This window comes from Periplaneta americana, chromosome 2 (assembly GCF_040183065.1).
Source record: "Periplaneta americana isolate PAMFEO1 chromosome 2, P.americana_PAMFEO1_priV1, whole genome shotgun sequence".
NCBI classification, from domain to species: Eukaryota; Metazoa; Arthropoda; class Insecta; order Blattodea; family Blattidae; genus Periplaneta; species Periplaneta americana.
The window spans coordinates 30,831,469-30,842,777 of record NC_091118.1 but is presented as its reverse complement, the minus strand read 5'-3'; the positions used below and the strand labels follow the sequence as shown (position 1 = coordinate 30,842,777).

General features: G+C 34.5%; 1 protein-coding gene across 1 annotated transcript in view; it reads left to right on the top strand.

The window, feature by feature from the left end:
- Obp93a (Odorant-binding protein 93a) overlaps positions 1-11,309 on the top strand; it is a 288,764-nt gene that overhangs the window by 210,921 nt on the left and 66,534 nt on the right. The window lies entirely within an intron of this gene.

The window sequence follows — 11,309 nt, the reverse complement described above, 5'->3', positions numbered from 1 at the left end:
TGTGCACCACTGTTTTCTTAAAAACAGGCTGCTTATTCATATACACAACCCTTCCTCTTTTCATACTTAGCGCTTGCTGCCCGCGCACGACGTCAAGGTCAGAAAAATGCGCTTGCTTTGACATCACTGAGTTAGGGTACCACCAAATAAGAACGAGCATTAAAACGAAAAAGAATAGTCAAATTCAAAAGCTAATAAAAATGAATGAGTAGTGAAAAAACTACAAGTCAACAGGTATATGTGATTTAGCTATAAGGAATGCTAAAATTTTGACTTGAAATTAAAGTTACAACGAGCAGTATAATTACTTGTGCTGAAGTTACAAGTAACAATAGGCTGTTGTCCCTGAATGTGAGTTTTGCCCGTTGAGGCATACTAAAATATAAGTAAATGAATAAATAGATAAACAAGCACTTCTACTGCGTCTGCTATTAGACTACTAGGACATTACCATCGGTAGATGCATAGCATTTGTTTACAGTCTATAAAGTCATACCAAATAACAAAGCCACAGTACCGCATTTCAGTCGAAAACCTTGGAGAAGTCATGATGATTCACTGTGAGGTCAACTATGGCAAATTGCTAATGACCAAAGCTCGGAAGTTGGGGACTTGTGTCTTTGAACGTGGCTAAGCGACCGGACTTCAATGTCAACAAACTCCCGCTTCCAGCACGGAGGTACTGTCAGGTCTGCTATAAAAGTGGTTCCTGGCTGGAACAACATAATGATAATATTATGATCGGTTGAAACACGTAATTTTATAGCATATATATAAATAAACATGCAAAATACATCAAATTTACAGTTCTGCTCTGTACATTTCATTACAGTGTATGACTACATGCATTCGAAGATTTTCGAACCCATAAATTCTTCGTCTGTTAGTTAAACATGATTTGAAACGAAGTAAACTTATTTCCACGTCACATGAAGTGACGGGAGCAAACTTTAATTTTTTTATTTTATTTATTTTAACTAGCTACCTAGTGAGTACAAATTGCATTTATAAAATAAAAATGTTTCTAGCCACTACCGTAAGAGTCAGGCTCGTGTACGGTGTGGTCTTAGTGAATAATATAACATAAAATTTACAAGGACAGTTTACTAAATACAGTAATTAACTTAATTCAAACCAATAAGTACAACACAAGAGCAAGAATAAAGAAGAAAGGGAAAACGAGAGAAAAATACACATTTAATATAAATTGACAATCCGAGAGAAGCCAGTGATATTCAATAAAAACATGAATATAGTCGATAGAAATAAAAGGTAAAAAAAAGTACATTTGTTACTATTATATATCATGGATAATTTTACAAAATTCTTTTTTAAAAGTTTCAATTTAAAAAAATTTCAAATTTGGAAAATGGTTTGAAATTTTATTATAAAGTCTTGGGCCTAAATAAAATACTGAATATTTCACTGTCACTGTTTCCTGTTCGATTTTCAGCAGATCTCGTATCTGAGAAAGTTGAGTATATCCTAAATTTTTCTCGCAAATAGTTTTCAATTAGTGTATCACTACTAGGGAAGGTCCCTCTACGACTTGATCCATGGCTATGGACAAATTCTCAATCAATTTAAAGGACTGCAATGTCTTTCAATGAATGCCCGTTTGCAGCTCTAGTTTATGTGTGGTACAACTTACAAGATATAAACTCTGCATTAGAAGAAAATAATGTATCTCCTCAGAATTCCTCCACGAAATTCTGTACCTAAAATTTAAGAAATGCATTTTCAAACTTCCATAACACCCATTCGAATAACACGTATTTTCTAATTCCTCAAACAGACCGTTTACCTGTAATTCTCTTAATGTCATTGGCTTCGACGTGACACAGTTTATTCGTTCGTCTTCTTGCCACTCGATGTGACCACTTTCTTAGTACAAACGACTGTCCCTGAGCACTTGCAGCGTGAGCTTTGTGTACGTTATGCCTGTAACCTTACTCAAGCACACGACACACAAGTCCCCAAGATCCGAGCTTTGCTAATGACAGTGCTGGTTGAAATTTTTGTGACTAAGAAGACTGTGAGTTAGGTTTCTATGCTTATTATGCGGTGCGTAGTAATTGTATTCTATAATTATCATTGTATTTATTTTAATATTCACTGTTCCTATATTTTAATTATACGACCTATTTTGTGATCCACCGGCATAGCTCAGACGATAATGCGTTTTCCTATTGATCCGGATCTACACCTGTGGAGTAACGGTCAGCGCGTCTGGCTGCGAAACCAGGTGGCCCGGGTTCGAATCTCGGTCGGGGCAAGTTATCTGGTTGAAGTTTTTTCCGGGGTTTTCCCTCAACCCAATACGAGCGAATGCTGGGTGACTTTCGATGCTGGATCCCGGACTCATTTCACCGGCATTGTCACCTTCATATCATTCAGACGCTAAATAACCTAGATATTGATACAGCGTCGTAAAATAACCCAATAAAATAAAATAAAAAATAAAAATATTGATCCGGAGCTGCGCTCGGGCGTGGGTTCCACTTTGTTTATTACTTGTAGGTATGTAGGCTACTGATCTTGGAATTTTATAGACCCCGTTTAACTCTTTCCGAACAGTTTCGTAGTTATTTTGATTTCGCTGCTGTAGTTCTGTTACATTCGGAATTTAAGTGGCATAAACGGGCGTCTTCAGACGGCCCCAAAGATAGAAGTCCAGGAGGTTGAGGTCCGGTGATCTGGCTGGCCAACTGATTCTGCTGCACGATATGTCATATCGTACACAACTGAACTAACGACAGAATGAATGTGTACTTACGAGACGTGGTGATGGTAGGAACTGCAACAGCACCATACAACTAAACATACTTACAGTAAACAAAGTCCAATCAGGTCGAAATCAACTGTAACGGGTTGTACAAATAACAAACATCTACCGCACTCGCTATGTAGGCGAACGTGACACATTCGAAGCTTTACTGGCCCGTGTTTTTTATGTCTAGCAAGCTACAGGGACATAATTTTATTTTTACTTCAATTTTTATTGTACCTGAGTTTTTGAATGTACTTCACTCCCACCCCTTCTACTAACGAAGTTCCAACTTTCCTCCACACAGAACCAAAGCCGCAGTACTGAGTTAGTGATTATAGTACGTTTCAGAAATATGTTCGCGTTTTCCAGTCACGAAAACTTCCAATATTGAATCATATTTTCGCACAGGCACTGTCATCCGTTTGCCTGCGTCCCATCCAGATTTCCCCCACCTGCTTCTGCTCGCTCCACTGTAAAGACTAGTGGCTGGGCTTTCTTAGCTCTTTCCTGAAAACATTAATTTCTGTTAGGAATTGGACGTCTACGTAATATTATGCAACTGTTAAAATAACTTAAATAAAAGGGCCTTGTTAAGTAATTAACTATCACGTTATTCCCACCCCCCTTTCTATGATCCTGCGACATAACCACTTGGACGGACAGTAGATAGCATGTCTGAGTAATTTTATCTGTGCGGATCGGGCAGAAGTGAAGACTGAATTTACAGTACGTAAGGTACTCTTTTATAGAGTAGGTACAGAATTATTTCAACATGAGTTACTAAGTACGAAGGACGAAACTGGTAATTGGAATTAGATGCAATAGTCTATAGTGCGATAATAGGCACAAAAGAACTGAAGCCTGTATCGAAATGAACGGCCACCATTTCATTTAAATATCCATATTATGATTATTTTTCATTTTAACTTCATTCTCTATATCGTACGCTAATGTGCTGTAGACAGTATAATATACACTGCATAATGAATACGTTCGCATGTATAACTCAGTTCGTGAGTAAAAACACTTATTGTTAATACTGTACTGCATTTTGATTAAACAAAACCTAATGAAAATTATCAAACTCAAAATCGCGATATTTCCTACTTTACGTAAATGGATGAACTACTTTTCTTCCCTCCTGTACCCAGTAAAGTGATTTGTTTGTATTTTACGCCAGTATCATCGACCTCCAGTCGTGGAAGGGGGTAGCAAACGGTGTTTCCGGGTCTCTATCATTAATCCAAAGGTATAGCCAGGTTAATATTAAAAATGTTAGTAAAAATAAAATGATGTCCCCTGTAGAACATTATGCATCATAACTCTGAAAGTAAGGATTTGCGGGAAAAGTTGTATAGAACATTTTAGCTTTATTTCACCTCTTCATTACACCCACAAAGTTTGTACAGGTACTTACGAATCACCCTGTATAAAGAGTTTATTGTAGTGTCAATAGGCCTATATGTTTTTATTTGCCTATACATATTTATAATAAAAATTGGGAAAATGGACATTTGAGAGGTGACCAAGTATTAAAGAACCACTAGGCCTATACGTTACAATATTTTAGATAGCAAAACTCCGCATTTAAGATACAGTCAATTCTGGATATAGTGAACATTCGGCTATAGTGAACCTAAATCGTTGGTCCCGACCCGCATACATTATAAAGTACATTAATATTTCTGTTTATAGTGAACGCTCGCTTCGGTTATAGTGAACCTTGTATCCTAACAAATTCTTATTTGAAGTCAGACCTTCTTGTGTAAAATTGAAAGAATGTGTTGAGAACAACATTCTAAGTTTCTTGTTCCTTTAGTCAAAGGACAAAGGTAGGATTAGTGATTCCTAGACAATGAGCTGTACTGTAAATCCAGGCAACACGTGACGATCTTGCCTCAGTCCACTGTCGAAGGGTTGACATTCTGTTCTCAGGCACACTACTCTACTGTGATTTCTAATCCTCCACTGTCTAAGGGTTGCCTTTTGTTCTCAGAAACATTGACGGATACCATTGAAACAACGGCAACGGAAAATGAATTTCCCTTCTTTTATTAAAAGGGAACGGACTTATGTCCAGAGCATAAATGAAGGTAAGATTTCGATGGCTTTCAAACTCTATCAACCCCCTTCCATTAAGTGGCCCGGGAAATTCCAAGGCTAAGTGCGCAGTCACATCATAACAGCGTTTGTCATTTCTGCCTGATCTAATGTTCCAACAGTGAATGTGCTATATAAAAATGTCGAAGCGTGAAGTGTTTTCTTTGGAAGCTAAGGTGAATATTATAGGTGACATTGAACGTGGTCTTTCGCAAGCGGACGTGCGTCGACAGCATAGTTTAAGTAAATCAACTGTGAGTAACAGTATACAGTGTAATCCATTCCACAAAAATGAAATATTTTAGTTTCTTGTTCACAATTTCATTCATTTCTGTCATTTAAGGTTAGGGGAGAGAGACTTCAGATTTAGTGAACCTCGGATATAGTGCAAATCCGCAGAGGTTCACTATAACCGGAGTTGACTGCAGTGGCGTAGCGTCAATGTAAGCTAAAAAGCTCAGTTTCCCCAGTTAATAATAATTTCATAATAAACCTGCAGTTTATGGAGAAAATTATTTATTAATTTTAAATACAATTTATATTTACTCGTTAAATATTGTGATGCGGCAGCTCAGGATGATTTGTGATGCAACAGTAAACAAGAAGCCTGCACATACCACCTTCCAAAGCAGACTGGTTTCTTCTGTGTAATCCACCCCGCAGATTTTCCATCCCTTTCTAACTGAACTACCCTAGTCGCAAGGCTCGCAAGAAGCTAGCTTTAACATTTAAAATAAGTAGTTTCCGAGTTATCCCTTTTCGTGAGTTGTGTTCAGTTGAAGTGTTAGTGTGCATTGTGGCTGATATAATAAATAATGAGCGAAATAACAGTTCCTGACACCAATTTACTTGAATTTTTAGGATAATTGTATTATCAAGACTGACTTACGAACAAAAGTATGATTTAAAAAACAAATGACCGACTCCCTTGCTGTCAATGAAGGACACAACCAAAAGACAGATGCATACTTATGTAATGATACTAATATTGTGATTTCTCTAAGTATGACAGGGAGTGAGCTAATGTTATACGTATACGTGTCTGTGTGTTAAGAGATATGTGTAAACCCTGAAATCATATTTTACTACGTATCATTTGAGATCATGACTTATTCGTTTTACTTACGATGTTCCAACCAATCTTCGACTGCTGACTTGACATTGACTACTATTTATTTTAATACTGTATTTTTGTAATACGTTTTCTCATATTGCATGAAAGACAACTTGAGTTAGCTTCCCCTGCTCAAAATTGCATGCTACGCCACTGGTTGACTGTATTACTTAAAAATGCGAGTTGTACTCGGAAGAGATTTTTCCAGCAAATGTTGTAAGGCGGATTTTCCAGCCATCTTTTTGTGCCCTCGAGTTTCTACTGAAACATTTGGATACGATAGAATCAGATCTGCTGAGTCATCAGGCCGCACGCTATGTTGAGAAAATGACGAAGGAATTAAGGGAAAACAAATAACAGTTGCAATCAATTATTGAAACACTACAGCGAGTAAAAAAAAAAAGAAGAGAAATGGACAAATGTTCGATGCACTTGCCTTAAGCTAAGTAAACATTAGTCTTTTTTTTTTTTTTTTAAGAAATAGTGTAATGAATTGCATGTTGCGTAGTGCATTCTTGCGCTCACATGTTAAGATTCAGGTAATGCACGCATCATCATTTGCCTTCAGGGTTGCGGCGTCCTGGTTAAGAATATGTCAAGTTCAAACGAACTGACAAAAAAACGAGGTTCACTGTCTTCTACATGCAAGGTCAGAATTTAAGGTCTCATCTCCAATGTTGAAATTCTTTATAATAGAGCAAAAGCGAATAACAGACGTCAGATCTAACACTGATGAAGATAGAAATACTGGAACATAAATAGGGCCGGTTAATCAAGACGTTAAAAATGCACTAACACGTTGTTTGTTAACATCGAAGACCTCCCTCAAAGAAGGTTGTATATCATACACTTTTCCATATGATATACAACCCTCTTTGAGGGAGGTCTTCATATCATTATCCTTCTGTCAAGTAGGCCTATTAGGCCCCTAGGCCTGTTACGAACTTGTCATCTTTTTATAGGTCTTCCCACATTTTTTTATAATTCAAGGCCATTTTCGGGATACGGCTTTCTTCCATGTTCTCTCCAATTTTGTATGTATTGTAAAATTTTATCATTCACTGCATATGGAGCAGTAGGTTGGGATCCGTACAGACAAAACCAAATCGATTCAGTAGAAAAGGTCCAACGCAAGGCAGCAAAATATGTCAAAATGGGAAAGGGACATGGTGAGGAGATAGTAAAAGACTTGGGGTGGGAACTTCTCAAATCAAGGCGACGAAAAACCAGACTCACCACATTGTTTAAGGCACAAATGGGACACAAAGCAAGGACCGATATCAATGCTAGATTAGCAACACCATCATACTTAGGAAGGGCTTATCATATTAGGAAGTTTAAATGTAGAAAACAAAGAACGGACGTGGCAAAATTTTCCTTTGATAACCGCACAATAGTAGACTGGAACAGCTTACCTGCGGCAATCTTTCAGGGTGGTCCTCTTAAAATCAATACATTTAAGGAAAGGTTGAGAAGATTAGAATGAAAATGTAATTGGAGGTGCAGTGTAATTATTTAAGTTGCGTCATGTACTTAATTGAATTGATATATAATTAATTAAGTTGATATGTAATTATTAAGTTGATATGTAAAATAATTAAGATGATATGTAATTTAATTGATGTGTAAATAAATTAAGGTCATATGTAATTAATTAAGATGATATGTAATTAAGTTGGTATGTAATTAATTAAGGTGATATGTAATTATTTAAATTGGTAATGGTTGGGTGAAATAGAAGTACTTATAAGTTAGATTTACTTTTGCTTATTGTAGGCGTTATTATAGAATAGTTTTTAATTATAGTCCTAGGTTTATTGCATCTACTATTTATAGATTTACGTTTATTTTGTATTATTTCATTTAGGTTTATTTTATATTATTTCATTTAATTGTAATTATTGTATATTATATATCACTGCCACCGGGTGTATACCCAATTGTAGTGTTAATAAATAAATAAATACATACATACATACATAGGGCCTACATACATACATACATACATACATACATACATACATACATACATATACAGGGTGAATTTGAAATAACCTTTCAGCTTGAAAGGGACGATAGGATACATGTAAATTAATAGAAAACCTATATTATGTTTTGTGATTAAATGCACGGTTAATTAGAAAATTAAGTTTGGAGTTTCAGCAGTCCGGCAACATCGTCGCTAAAACACTCCACTCGTATACAGATGTAAAGGTCAACGAACTCTGTGAGACTCCGTACAGCTACCAAACTACCAAAACGTTGGCACGCGTTTGTTTCGTGCAATAGTTTGAATTTAGGGGTTTTAAAATTAAATTTACACGAAAACCGTGCACGCTATTGAAATACGCCAGAGGGATAAATTATTCTTGATTAGATTTCCTATCAATATGGACAAAAATCACGATCCTACTCGAAATATTTACCGAATAAGAGATTATTAATTTTATTTTCTGAAAAAAAAAAACTATGAACTTTCCACCAATACGATATTATAGTTTCTTGTTACATTCAACATGAGCTATTCGCTCTGAAAATCTGCAAGACTACTTCACTTCAATTCTGTATATTCACTTCATCTCTTATTTGTGCATTTGGTATTTTATCTCTTCTAGTGCATCCTCTGACGGCCCTTAGGAATTTCATTTCTGCTGCTTGGATTCGGTTTTCATCTCTTTTTCTGTGACTTCATGATTCCCTGCCAGACAACAGAGCTGATACAGCCATTACCTTATAAAATTTTAATTGTCTCTCTTCGTGTAGTTTTCAGAGTTATTGTTTCACACATCATTTGGTACCACTGCAATTTTATTGTGTAATTTATAACTAACATCGCGTCATAAAATAGTTCAACTGTTGTACCTGTCCTATTGTGTTATTATTTAGGACAATTTTAGTTCTTGCACAAATATTTCCTCCGTAAATTTATCTCTAATTCTTGATTATATTTATGACTAGACTTCGTGGAATTGCCACGAGAATCGTAAGGTTTACTGCGCACGCGGTATAGACTGTATGAGAAGGGGGCGTGCAACGGATGAAAGTACGTCTCTGATGTAAACACTGGCAGTATACTGCGGTTACAATAAAACCTGCATCCTGCATTCAGAAATATAATGAGTGATCATTGAAGTAGGAAATGTCTAAACATGTAAAAACACAATTATTTTGTAGTGAGATATACAGTTTATTCTCTTAAAATTTAATGTAATATACCTTTGAATATGTGCACTGCAGTGAAGAGTTACGTACATTTTGAGCGACTGCGAAGTGAACCTCCTTCGATGGTCACTTAAACAGTTTTTATATTGGGAAAATGTACTTTCGACATCACACGATGTAATAGGTGCATATTTGAAGAACGGAAAGCCGCTACTTTTCAGTACACCAACTTCAGACGTCTTGTCGTGACCTGATAGTACATCATTTATAATACGAAGTTGTGAATAGGCAGAATTTTTAGCAATAATGTTTCTCAACTTTCATTTCACTTTTTCTGAAATTAGTGAATTGTTATTTTGGATAACGATTTGTGATACTTTATCCACTATATTAAGGGCTTCTGAGAGTTGTAGTTTAGACGATTCTAACAGGGTGATGCTTTTGGACACGATTTTAAAATTAGAATCAATGAACAGAATATCTTCCAATAGCTGTTCAGAAGGCAATGCTTTTACAGCTGCAACAGCGGAACTGTCTGTGCTATCCTATGCATCAATTACCTCTATTATTTTGCCGTAATATTCTGCATAATAATTAACAGCATACAACCACGTTTCCAAACGGGTCAAGACTGGCTGCGGGGGTAAGGGTATTCCAGAGGCAATTGTTTGGAACAGCAACACTCACATTGTGGTATGTTTGATTGAATTCTTGTCTGCACTGAACATATGTTAAGCTTTGACTATTCCAACCACAGTAATGCAAAACAAGTGCTTACATAGGTATACATTAGCTGTAGCTGCTCCATCTATTTGGACCGGTCACAACTCTTAACATGAACTGCTTATACTACAAGAACGGGAAGTCGCCCACCTCCTCTATACTACCGTACATCGGCAACCTGATGGCATGCTGCGTGTGGCAATTCAACGAAGTCTATTTATGACTAACATCGCATTAAAATAGTTGAACTGTTGTACCTGTTCTATTGTCTTATTATTTAGGACAATTTTAGTTCTTGCACAATTATTTCCTCTGTAAATGCATCATATTTATGACTAACATCGCATCCAAAATGTTGTACCTATCCTATTTTCTTATTATTTAGGAAAATTTTATTTCTTACAGGATTATTTCGTATAAAGGCCAGGCTTTTTGTTTTTTCTATGGAGATATTTAACTAATGCTATTTACAAATTTGATTCAGTCTATGTATTAATCTTTGTAGTTCATCCTCTCTGCTAAAATTAGAAGATAATCTGTAAATAATAAACAGTCTATTGGTTTAATTTCTTCTAAACTTTTATTCTTCCATTCTCTTATGGCGTCGTCAATATAAATGTTAAAAAGAGCCGATGTACTAATTTATTTATTTTCTCATTTATTTACTTATTTATTTACGGTATTTATTTATTTATTTATTTACTTACCAGTTATTTATTTATTAACTCATTTATCATACTTATTTACTTACTCAGTTACATATTTGCTTATTAATTTGCTTACTTATTTCTTTACTTATTTATTTACTTATTTATGGTACTCATTTATTTACTTACTCATTTATTTATTGATTTATTTACTCATTTACTTACCAGTTATTTATTTATTTACTCGATTGTTCGTTTATTTGTTTATTTATTTACTTATTAAATAAGTCTTCCGTAAATTTATTTATTTATTTATTTATTTATTTATTTATTTATTTATTTATTTATTTATTTATTCACACATTCATTCATTCATTCATTTATTCATTTATTTATTTATTCATTCATTTACTCATTTATTCATATAGCCATTTATTCATTTATTTATTTATTTATTCATTTATTCATTCACACATTCATTCATTCATTCATTTATTTATTTATTTATTTATTTATTTATTTATTTATTCATTTATTCATATAGCCATTTATTTATTTATTTATTTATTTATTTATTTATTTATTCATTCATTCACACCATTCATTCATTCATTCATTTATTTATTCATTTATTCATATAGCCATTTATTCATTTATTTATTTATTTATTTATTTATTTATTTATTTATTTATTTAATTATTTATTTATTTATTTATTTATTTATTCATTCATTTATTCATTCACACATTCATTCATTCATTCATTTATTCATTTATTTATTTATTTATTCAT